The sequence below is a fragment of the Perca fluviatilis genome, chromosome 19, assembly GCF_010015445.1.
Source record: "Perca fluviatilis chromosome 19, GENO_Pfluv_1.0, whole genome shotgun sequence".
Lineage (NCBI taxonomy): Eukaryota > Metazoa > Chordata > Actinopteri > Perciformes > Percidae > Perca > Perca fluviatilis.
The window spans coordinates 28,216,117-28,229,493 of record NC_053130.1 but is presented as its reverse complement, the minus strand read 5'-3'; positions in this window follow the sequence as shown (position 1 = coordinate 28,229,493).

Genomic DNA, 13,377 nt, shown 5'->3' with positions numbered 1-13,377 from the left:
CATGCTAACTGCCTTAAGACTGCCTGTTCCCATTCTGTTTCCAGTCAGGTCATTAACTCTGCCCCCCCGGATTTGTCCCTGGTTCTATCTTGGTTTGGGTGAAGTGTTCAGCAAACAGAAGGCGCTTGCCCCCCCCCAACCAACTGGATGACTGTGCAATTAACCTGATCCCTGGAACTGCCTATCCCAAAGGACGCTTATACAGCATCTCTCGTCCGGAACACAAGGCCATGGCTTCCTACATTAAGGAGTCTCTAGCTGCTGGCCTCATTCATCCCTTGTCATCACCCCTGGGGGCGGGGTTTTTCTTTGTGAGTAAGAAAGATGGCCCCCTTTGGCCTTGTATTGATTACTAGGGGTTAAATTACATTACAATCAAGCACAAGTACCCTCTGCCTTTGATAAACTCTGCTTTCGAGCTCGATTTACGCAATGCGTATCATCTTGTGCATATAAGAGAGGGGGACGAATGGTTGACGGGGTTTAATACACCTATGGGCCACTTTGAGTATCAGGTCATGCCGTTTGGACTTACCAATGCCCCTGCAGTCTTCCAGAGTATCGTAAATTATGTCTGAGAGATATGATCGGTCGCTTTGTATTTTTTTACCTGGATGACATTCTCATTTTCTCTGAGAACCTTCTTAGCCATACCCAGCATGTCAAGCAGGTCCTGCAGCGATTATTGGAGAATAGTCTCTTTGTGAAAGCAGAGAAGTGTGGCTTCCACGTCCACACCACATCCTTCCTCAGATAAATCATTAAGTTAAGATGGACCCGGAGAAGGTTAGAGCGGTCCTAGATTGGCCTCAGCCCAATACGATACTGCTGCTCCAGAGGTTCCTGGGGTTTGCAATTTTATATTGATCGTTCATCCGTGATCACAGCCGGGCCGCCCCGTTAACTGCCCTGACGTCAAGTGCCAGATCATTTGGCTGGAATCCTGAGGCAGACAAAGCCTTCTTGGAGTTGAAGAACCAGTTTACCAACGCACCCATCCTCACTCAGCCTGACACGTCCTTTCAGTTTGGAGTGGAAGTGGACGCTTCTGATGTGGGGGTTGGCACCATCTTGTCCCAGCGAAGCTCCATTGATGGTAAGCTGCATCCATGTGCCTTCTTTTCTTGTCGTCTCTCTCCAGCTGAAAAGAACTACGATGTGGGGAACCACGTCTCATCTCCCGTCAAGTCAGGTGAGCCTTGTTTTTTTGGACGTTTTAAATTTTCTCTCACCTTTCCACCAGGCTCGCGGAATGGCAAGGTGGACGCTCTGTCCCGGGTGTTTTCTAAGGCTGAGGAGAGTGGGGCCAAACTTGAGACCATTCTTCCCCGGGACATCGTCGTGAGAGCTGTTACCTGGAGGATCGAGGAGGAGGTTAAGGTGGCCCTTCGGACTCAGCCCAGTCCCGGTAACGGTCCGCCTGGTTGTGTGTTTGTGCCCGAGTCTGCCCGTTTTGCTGTGCTCCAGTGGGCACACGCCAAGAAGATGGCTTGTCACCCAGGCGTGGCTCGTACCATGGCTTTACTTTGCAGGCGGTTTTGGTGGCCTGCCATGGGAAAGGAGACCCAGAGTTTTGTTGCGGCCTGTCCTGTTTGTGCGCAGAATAAGGGAACCAATCGACCCAGTTCTGGACTGCTTTATCCCCTACCTATTCCCCGGCGACCCTGGTCGCACCTGGCCCTGGACACAGTTTGTGACTGGGTTGCCCCCATCTGAGGGGAACACAGTAATTCTGACTGTAGTTGATAAATTCAGCAAGTTCGCCCACTTTTTGCCCATCTCTGCCACTGAGACTGCTGATATCCTTGTCAAGAAGGTATTTAGAGTCCACGATCTCCCAAAGACATTGTTCCCAGTTCACCTCGGCTGTCTGGAAGGCCTTCTGCATGGCCAATAGAGCAACTCTCAGCCTCTCGTCTGGATTCCACCCCCAATCTAATGGTCAAGCTGAGAGGGCCAACCAAAAGATGGAGTCCACGCTTCGCTGCCTTGTATGTTCTAATCCCACCTCCTGGTCGTCTCAGTTGGGTGGAATACGCCCATAATACACTCCCAACATACGCCACTGGGATGTCCCCCTTCCAGTACCTTTACGGCTACCAATCCCCCTTGTTCCCCTCTCAGGAAAAGGATCTCTCTGTTCCCTCAGTCCAAGCCCACATTCGCTGTTGCCACCGGACCTGGCATCGTGCTAGATCAGCCCTCCTTAGGGTTTCTGACTGGTATCAGCTCCAAGCCAACCGTTGTCGTATCCCAGCGCCCTCTTATGCGGTGGGGGATAAGGTCTGTTTGGCTACCCGAGATCTTCCTTTGCGGACGGAATCTAGGAAGCTAGCGCCTAAGTTCATTGATCCATTCGTGGTATAATTAGAAAAGTCGATCTACAGGAGAATAAATAGTTGAAAGCAATTATATTATATTCCATTATGTTTTTATATTTTGAATTGTCCCTATGTTTACCTTTACATGAAGATATTTCCAGCATAAATTGATTCAGAAAAAGGTAGAAATAGATGCAGCCTCTCTGCAAGCCAGTAAGTGATGGAAAATATTACGTTTCAATGGGTTTAATACTTAAAATTCCTCCCCGCCTTGGTGTAGAATATTTCTGTCAGGTCCATTAAAGTCAAGAACAACACAGACAATAAAAATGCTTTAGGAAATTTTATGAATAAATACGAATTAAATGTGGCTGTATGGCGCTGTTCAGAGGAGTCCCCTGACCTTTCATGAGCACCATGAAAGAGCATTGAATTAGGGGACAGCAGCAGCAGCATTAGGGGACGCTCACACAGTTTAAGACTGGGAGAACTAACTATTCCCCCCATATGAACAGAGCAGCAACGATGACATAGAAGCAAATGCCACATTATACACGACAAGGTGGAGCAGGGGAGGAGGTGGGTAGCATAGATGCGAGCAGCAAGCAGTTAGGAGCAAACTAAAGCAGCTTTAAGTAGGGCGCCCTGTTTGAGTGTAGCCATTTAGCAGCGAGGGGAGTGACCAGCTGATGCATATCAGCTGTTGCAGCTTAGGAAATTGTTGAATAAATTATGAATAATAAAATTTGGCGGTATGGCTCTGTTCAGAGGTCAGGGGACTCCTCTGAACAGAGCCATACCGCCAAATTTTATTCATAATATATTCAACAATTTTCCTAAGCTGCGGCAGCAGCATTAGGGGACGCTCACACAGTTTAGGACTGGGAGAGCGTCTATTCCCCCCAAACAGACCATACCAGGCAATCCACTAATATGATAAAATGATAAAATTAAACAAGAGGATGAAATTAAGTAGCCTTTAAGCATATCTAGATTTGATGAATATCCTAATTTAGATTGTTTCACATAATACAATTTAAGCAGATGAGGCACAATGTGCTGATTTGATTATTGGTCTAAACGGATCAGGGAGCAGAGCCATAGCTTTCTGAGCATCAAGAATAGAGCGAACGTCAGGTCGAAGGTAACGTTCATATGCAGCAAAAGTCCATTGCCCCATAGCTTTTAGGGTTGAAACAGGAGCGGATGCCGCTGCAGTAGTTGCGGCCCCTATACGCAGGGAATGAGCTGTATAACGGTCCGGAGGCAGTCCGCAGAATTGCAGAGGCATAGGTGAGATGCAAACCAGGCTCTGGACATTGGTTTCCCCGCCTGCTTGACAAACAGCGGCTCCTGCGGACCAGCAGGAGGACAGCTCCTCAAGTAGGTCAGCATGGAAGATAGGACAAAAGACAGTATTAGACTCTGAGATACAAACAACTATGCATCCACTATTTCTGTTTGGAGTGTTCGAGAAACAAGGTGAAATGGTGATCATTAATTGAGAACATCAGAATTGGTGAGATCGTGATTTGGGTCAAAGGAACACGTGTGTGAATTTTTTTTGCAACCCCTTAGAAAACCAAAGAAAGTTGTTAAAATGACTGTCTCTAACATTTGATCTGTGTAAGACCCAAAACACCCTTTTCCTCAAAGTTGTTTAACTAGAGGTAATGTGAAACGTTCATCATTGCCACATGGTGACTACCTTTTGAGGCCATTCAGTAAGAGGCGTATGGATGATTTTCCAGAATACTGGTAGCGGATGGATCCAGGCAGCTCAGATGGAATTGGATGCCAGCGACCGTAGGCTAGGCTATTTTGTATGGAAGGCTGCTTTTTTTTTTTTTTTTCTCAAAGCAGTAGATTATAAAAGCACTTACACATGATATATTAACAGGCAGAGCAGCTACAAATAAGTAGCACGAAAAGTGGTGAAATAAGACCTAAGCTGAGTCATACCTTTTTAATGTAGGTTTGCCAGACCATTCGTTATTATTTCTTTCGCTCTGCTTTCATGAAGCGGGTTCTCCTCGGACACATCGAATTTGGGTGGGCATCCCGACAGTAGCTACAGACATGAAGTTATTTACAGTTATACATCTTACAGATATTCTCATTAAAATTGTAGAAATAGGAGTACTAAATCTAGTCACCTCGGAGCCAGAATTACGGCTCTGGCCAGGATGGGACAGATGAGTGGTAGTTTTGGAGCACAGGGAAGTAGAGTGTGCGAGAGAGCCACAGATGGATCAGGACAGGGCTTGGTGCCCTGTGAAATAGATAGATAGATAGATAGATAGATAGATAGATACTTTATTCATCCCAAAGGAAATTTTAGAAAGTTGTGTCTACTTATAAGCGCGAGGTCGACCACGGACCAGTCCAGTCTTTGATGGAAGCGTTAAATGGACATTGCAGCTTTTGCAGAAAATGACTTATGATACTCATAAAATAAAGTACCACCATAAGAGAGAGCTAGGTCAGAAATAATGGCAAGATAAGTGTCAGGTTAGGCTTTACTAGCCGGATAAACTTCACAAGTTACATCCCTATACCTATCCCTATAAAGGCAACGCAGAACTCAGGAAAGGTCAGAGTTTTAAACAGTCTAGAGTCCCCATCTTTTAACACGACGGATATGTCGCCACAGTCTACAACACACCGCTCGCACAGCTCAGAGCCCAACAGTTGTTACCTGTCAAAATCTGGCTCCTTAGCTGATGCGGGCCCATGGATAGGGGTACAGTGGTCGCCAAGATCCTCCTGGGAATTAACTCTGGGGTGAAGTCATCACACTGAGGCTGGTGATGGTGGTGTCGCTGGTCGGAGATGGTGGAGGCCGCTGGAGCGGAAATGAGGGTCGATGAACAACAAGGCCTGCCGGTGGAGTCGTCTTCCAGCGTTGAAATTCTGGCAGCCATATCGAGGAGGGAAGATTGAATGTCGGACAGCGCCATAAGCACTAGGTCACCTGCTGGAGATGCGCTTGGGCCTGGACGAACATGGCCACCGGCCAATTTGTGTGCAGTAGGCCTGCCGGCCGTCTCAAGATTTTGCCATTTCTTAGCGTGCTTTTTCACGGAGGAGTAGGGAGGAGGCACTGGCAGGATGTCGGCCGGTGGAACAACCAGAGAGACACAGAGGAGGAAAAATAAATCCTCGTGAGATGCGCCACTCGGAGACTGGATATTGTTATTGAACAAGGTTGCTAGTATCTTAGGCACAGGCCAGTCGCCAATGCTGGGAGGATTCAAGGTTTTACTCGCCGACCGCCGGGAGCTTCAATGGATGGTGGTGTTGTCATCCGGGAAGGCATCCTGCCCCTGGCCAGGTTGAAGCGGCAATGGAGTGTCATTGGAGGAGTCGATTTGCCAGGAATCATCCTCGACAGCGGTGGAAATCATGGCAATCAGCAGGGTGAGTAGGACCAGACGTTTGGTGCTGAACAAAAGCATGAGCTTTGACGTGCGAAACTAGCTGAATAGCATAGATGCGAGCAGCAAGCAGTTAGGAGCAAACTAAAGCAGCTTTAAGTAGGGCGCCCTGTTTGAGTGTAGCCATTTAGCAGTGAGGGGAGTGGCAAGAGCACATACACATACACCAGAGGGACCAGAGCAGACGGCGGAGCAGCGTTTTTCCTTCCTTTACACACACGCTCACACACACACACACACACACACACACACACACACACACACACACACACACACACACACACACACACCCCAGCGCACAAGTATAAACATCAGGCCACTTACATAGGCTACGGCGAAAGCTCTGCGTGGAGCCTGCACACAACCATAAAACAAGACTAGTGCAGCTAGTGCAGCTTCACAGTTCAACAGCAAAAAAAAATAAAGTCACACGTACTGTCCCGGTTGGGACCAGAGAAGTAGGAGGCGGAGTGCACCGTGTGCAAAGCTGGCACATATGTTTCAGTGTCTTTATTATTTATCTTATTACATCGAAAAGGTATTAAGACATATTTTGTTGAAGCTGGATTTTCTAACACAGAAGAGGTCATAGTTAGAACATTATTTCATATTATTTATTCAGGTTGTTACAGATTTTATTTTATTACAGAAGTTATTTTTTGCACCATTGAGGCATAATAAAGCATGTTCATTAACCTCATTAACCTAGAGTGTCCTCAAATATGGTCACGCTACAATAGCGCTTAGCAGCGTCTTGACTACTTGGCCTGCCAGAACTGATGCTGACGCTCAATTTATGATAGTACAAAACATTGCATTTCCAGAGTATCAAGAAGATCCTACAAGAACTGGCCTGTTTGGGGAATATTTTATTTATAATCTCTACATGGTAGCTTCTACCTGTACCTGGCTGGTACCCGAGCACATAACACAAACACAGAAAACACTCCTGTGTCCCTCTTAGCTCTACATTAGCGTGCTCTCTTGAGCTTCGCATTCAGAAAAGCTTTTAGGCACAGAGCCGTGCTCAGTCAGCGAACAACAACCAACCTGAGGACGTCTTCCACAATAAAGCCCTTTGACCTAGCCAGCTGGGTCAGAAAGCTTCTCCTGCTGCGGCCCATTTTCCTCTCCACCAGGTACAGCCTGACATCCTCAAACTTCACCTCTTCACGCCTGGGAACATCAGCTTCCGCTGGCCTCGACCTTTTCCTCACACGAGGCACAATAGGAGCGTGGAACATCTCTCCCGAGGTGAGATATCTGAAGTATATCTGCACCTCTAGGAATTTCTGCTGTTGTTGTTGTGTGCCACTCACCTCTCATCCAGGAAAAAACACCCACTTTTGGTAATGACAGTTGTAGCTCTCTTGCCAGAGTGTGTCAGTTGGTTAGAGTTGGCAGACAGGACGTTGGCAACAGGTGTTGAGGAATTGGTGTTTACCAAAAAACCACCTGCCAAGATGGAAATGATTGAGGATGGGAGAAAGGAAGATAAAAAAACACCCTGTGGGCAAGTATTCACTTGGAGGAAGTAAACAAAGCCTGATGCAGTTGCTTCTTAAAAAAATAAATAAATAAATGCCCTGAAAAGTTTCCATGCAGTTGGAACTCTGCTCTCTTGGCTGGAGTGACGCTCCACTCCTGGGAGATGCCTGGATTCTGGTCACCTCACAGCTGTCCTGCCATGTCCGGTTCGTCTCGCCACTCACCGGCTCATTATGTTCGGACCAAGTCTGCACCATCTGCTCCATCGCTTTAATTAGCTTACTGCCTAAAATGAGAGGCTTTGTGGGCATTTCCCCTGAGATCCCACAGACTCATACACGCACACAGGTATAGAACATGCAGGGCCATTGATTACATTTATCCTGGAGAAAAGAACTGCATGTGCAGTGGTCAGGAGCACAAACTGAAAGTGGATTTATTCTTTTTAACTCGTCTATTCTTTTGCTTTCCAAAGAGGTAATTACAACATGAGCCTGTGCCTTGTGTTATTTCTCTGCTACAGCGGTCAACAATGGGAAAATAAAAGGTTTAAATGTCACTTCGCTGCAATTATCTACAGTAGAACAAATAGAATTGGTTTGTTGATTTAGGCGAGGGGGGAAAAAAATCATTACAGGCCTTGATTCCACTCTAATTGCAAAACCTGTTCATTTCTTCATTTTAATAAGCTCACCTTGCCTCTGTCAGCTAGACAGAATTTATTACACTAGTCTCATTAGAGTAGGGTTGTGAGGTGTTACCGGGTGTCACAGGGCAGACATGACTAATTGTTTGAATATTTACCCCCCTCCAGTCAGCTCAGCTGTGTTTGAAGGTGCTGGTCCCTATTCAAACTGAGACAGATGAAATTCTACCATCACTAAGACAAATGGCTCTCACACTGCCAGCAGCAATCACTGCAAAGAGCAATGAAACCAATTTGTCAACTTTCTTCAGTAGCTCTGTGGATGCATGTCACCATATTTAGTCAATTTGGTTTAGAACTTATGCAGAGTTTAACTCTGAAGTCGGCAGTTCGTGAAATGGTAACGTTCGAAAATCGTGACCTGTACACGAAATAAACGAGAAAATCGTGACCTGTACACAAATCAATAATAAAAAATAAAAAAACGTGACCATTTCACGAAAGAGCGGAACCAACATTGGTATCGATATTATCGATATTTGGATCGATCCGCCCACTACTACTTTGCAAAATAAAAAAATAAAGAAGAGTTAGTAAGTAATGTTTAGTGTTAACGTCAGTGACATGTTTGAGCCGTTGCCCATTTTCGACTCGTACGAACGTAACGCTATCGTCAGCTTGCTCACTGTAAATGCAAACTTGTGCTCCTGACTCATTAGCTGTTAATTGTAACGTTACCGTTAACATTAAACAGGCTAACGTTAGCTAACTGGTGACGTTAACAAGCTAACAAGCACTTAACAACGTTAACAAACGAAGTCGCTAGCAAGCTTACCAACTTGGGATGAATTCCCGGTTGCAGCTGTAGTGTCCTGAGGTCAGGGGTCTGCTCTGCTCTGTGTTTTCCTGGTGTTTGCTTAGGCCTACTTGATGTAACGTTAACAAATTGCAGCAGTAAGTTATCCCACCATGGGGAGCCGTTGTACATCGCTCTGACAGTCAATACTCGCGATGACCGGACTGGCATCTGATGTGCTGTGTGTGTACAAAAAAAAAAAAAAGAACTGCTACACATATCGTCAGCTGTGTGTCCATTGTCAGCCACATTTCCACGCCTCCCATTAATTTGTATGGGAGCAGCAGAGCAATGCATTCTGTTAGCGTTGGGGGACTTGGAGAAGCAGGGCGTTGAATCGCTCCCGCTCCTCATTTGCAAAAAGTTGAATCCAGCCAACTTTATGCAAATGAGGAGCGGCCAGCTTGGCTCACCGCCTCTCAAAAGCTGACAGAAATCTTTTAAACTGACCTTTGTCGATCTGAAACGAAGACAGATTCAGCAACTGCATAGCCTCGCTTAAAATGTTTTCAGAAACACGTTTCGGTGAACTATTTTTGTAAAATACGAGATTGTATTCCGAACGAGGCGCCATCATGGTCGGTTTTGAAATTCGGGAGCAGCCAGCCCCGCGTGACGCGTTCGTCTAATCAGCTGCAGCCATCGCGGTTGTAGGAGGGTGTAGACTGTTTTCTTTGCTTGTCATTGGTCAGTGAAGAGAAACTCGTGGCAAGTTAACTAGCGTGTAATGCTGGGAAGTGGGGCGATCCCATCTGTGAAAACAACGCGTATATGGACATGTTACATTCAGTTAACACTTGGTATAGCAGAGCCTATATGAGACGTTTTAACACTTGTGTTGTCCTTGGGTCAAATTTGACTCGTTTTCAAAGTTTTTTTTTATATCAGAAATATAGGTTCCTTTCAACCAAATTGCCCTAATTTAACATGGAAGCATGGATATACGTTGCATGGAACCACAACATTGCAGGTGAAATGAATGATTACTTTCAATGAATTTTGGGTGTTTTATTCAAATTTATAGCATTTGAAAAAAATGTTTTAATGGTTTCAAAACAGTATCCTGACTAAACTTTGACATAAACCAACTGAACAGACAGTCAACATCCTGTGATCCTAACTATTAGTCAAAATAATTCATAATTTCTGCTTTTTTTTAAAGGTAAATTAGGTTTATTGACCATGAATAGAAAAAGCTTTAAATCTGTTAACTGCTGCATCCCTATTCCAGACCAACAAGTCGGAATAATAGCGGGGTTAGCCATTGTTAGCAATACCAGATGATAACGCATCACTGTATTTTGTGCATATAAACAGCGTAGCAACATGTCCACAGATAGAAAATGAATACTAGTGTGTGTATGGCTGGTTTAAAGAGGCACAAATGAAATAGGTAATTGGATTTAATTTTCAAAGACTTAACCTGGTGTACAGTGAACACTATTGAAATGTTATTTTAAATTTGAAAATGTAAATGCAATATAAACAATGCAGCCACATTTTCCAATGATGCAAGCAATATTTGGGGTCACGGTTCATATTCAACCCAGTTTCACGGCAGTTCGTGAAATGTTTACGTAATTTAATCTATTGATTCGTGTACACGGCCACGTTTATCTCGTTTTTTCGTGATGGTCAGGACATTTTTTAAACTAATGTATTTCAATGGGAAGCATCTTCCGTGATCACAGCACGATTCTTTCTGCCAGTCGGGCTGCAGCAGAGACGCTGTATACAGCTTTGCAATTATTGGTATTTTTAGCCCAATAACCGCTGTTTTAATCAACATTTGGTTAATATGTTTTTCTTTTAATATTATTAGTCTTATTGCCAGGGAAGCTGGATTGCTTTGTTGTTTATTGATATTTTAAAAATATAACGCTACATCTATCAATATTTATTTAGATGTATTCATTTCATTATTTTAATAATATTATTTTTACTTATTACCGGTGAAATATTACAGTATGCTGTAAGACAGAACACTAGGATATGGGCAGAGCGGGGCGCATTCAAAGACGATATCCCACAGTGCATTGCAGACATTCATATCAGAGAATCGGGACAGCGATCAGCGGATCTGTAATGACAGTATCGCTTCAGTGTACATATTTAAATAAGGCACTGTCAGAAAACCAGTGGATGCTAATGGAACTATTTCTTTAAAATGTGAAAGTTCATAGTTCATCTAGCTAATGTGGATTATGTGAAATCTCATGTTTGACTATTTCTTGTCATTCATACGGTATGTATACCACTCAAGCAAGTGTTGAAATAAACAGATGCTGGCATAAGATGACAGGAAGACACATTTTATGGAATCAAATTCAGTTCATCTGTGTCGTTAAACGTAAAAATTCAGGAGAGTGAACCAATATGTACTGCCCCTCAGAACAACATGCAAGAATGTGCTGCGACCGTAAACAGACTGAAAATGAATGGACAAAGACTTCTGGTGAGTTATTGCCTCACATTTTTCTTGTTTCACCTGAATATTTCCAGAAAATACTCATTCTATCTCTCTTGCAGTCACATAATCTACTAATCCGTTGAGGATCATGTCTGGGTTGGGGTTGTGTTCAGTTTGTTATTCTAACTGCATCAAAACATACAAATCCTCCCGAGCAAATATTATGATTATGGTATTAAAAAACAGCAGAACTGGCTACATTTCCTCATGCTATTTACATTTTGTTAAAAAAAAAAAAAAGGGAAATGGCTAAAAACCTTGGTGAAACCCCAGTTTACAATGCAAAACATTTGTAACATCCTCATTATTCTTTTAAAGTCAAATGTGTTTGTAGCAGTATGTTTATCCATGTTAGGATAGCTGAATCTTAAACCTTTAAAAATCGTCCTCATCATCCACATTGTGTGTCACTGCGTGAGGCCCTTCTGAGGTCTCTGAGAGGCACACTGACACGAGTGCAGGTGCAAACTGTGAGAGAGCAAGAACTGTGAAATCAAACTCGGGGATAATAAAGTATAATAATAAGTATCATTACATCTGCTTCAGTCATGATTGATGGGAACTGCCTAACTAAAAAAACTGAAGCATGGGTTTATAACTTCCTAATATTTATTTTGAGGCTAAATAATACCTCAGTAACACATCCTGGCTTGCCTGTAGAAGCATTTATTGAAATGTGTCTTGCCAGGCTAAGAAATGACAGCATCAATCTACTCTTCTACTTGTTATTCACTGACCCTGAGCAGATTCCATTTTAGGTGGGAGATATTCCATCATGAAAATATTTCCCCTATATCTCGCAGGCTTATCTCCCCCCAAAATATGCTCACTGTGGACTTTTATGAGTCAAAATGAAAAAAATGTTTTCAGAGCAGAGGCTTTGATGTGCAGGTTACCAGTGCAGATCTGAAAAATGCATATATACATAAAGTATGTGTATTGACTGATAGATCCCATAGCTACAGACCCAGACCCTCTATTAAACTCAGGTAAACCCATGGTCGTATTGAACGAGAATATTTTGCCGTGACTGCACAGCTGGCTACACACACCCTCAATTTAACCAGCTTCAAACCATCTTCCCCTACCACCCTGTAAAAAAAAATATCGTGGCCCACGCAAGTGTATGTATTATATGTGTGCGAAACATTTGACACTGCAACGATAATATTCCAAAAAGGTGTAATACATGAGTAGTATGGATAACTGTGTAAATATATGCCAAGGTACTGTAAATGCACAGGGGTGCAAATAGCATACATTGATATTTGTACCAGATGGGGTATTAATATAACACATTGCTGTATGTAAGTTCATTTCATGTTTTCTGTTTGGTTTTCCATTGCCTGTTTTATTTTGTTACTCACTAGCTATGTTTCCATCCACACGTTTTTATCCGAATTAAGTGATATCGAATGAAAAATGCCTTATGGAAACAGTAAAATTCGATAGAATTTCATGAATATCAACTCAAAGGAAATACGTTCGGTCTCATCGGATTTTCTCTTGATCGATATACGGCTTATTCGATAGACGCTGATGGAAACGTTATTTGCCGAATAAATTAATGAATTGCGATTAATACGTTTTAGGTCATTTTATGGTTGCAACCCGCCACAAAACGAAGAAGAAGAAGTTTTAGTTCATTTCCGCCCAGTATTTCCGCTCTGTTTGCAAACATGACAGGTGTCAACAAAAACAGATGGAAACGGACGAACGAGGAGACAAGAGACTTTTTGAATTTAATTTACGAGCAAAATATAACTGCTATTTTAGATAGCAAAAATCTAAGAAATGCCATAATTTATCAGGAACTCGCGAAGGAAATGACCAACAAAGGTTACGACAAGCCGTGGGACGTCCTCCGGAGTAAATGGAAGGCGCTCAAACAGCGATACATGTCTCAAAAAAGAGAGTTGTCTCGCAGAGGTGCCGGAGGGAAAATAAAAGGCAAGTTCCACCTTTTTGATGAGCTGGATCAGATCCTCGGCCAAAGGCCCATCGGAGCTTCCTTGGCTTCTAATATTAACAACAACTACTTCTGTCTAGCAAAACTTTGTTCGCAAAAGTTTGCTTGAATCTTGTGCGATTCAGTGCGAAAATGAATGGAAACACCTTAAAATGTCTCAAATCAATTCGATATACCAATTTAATCGCAA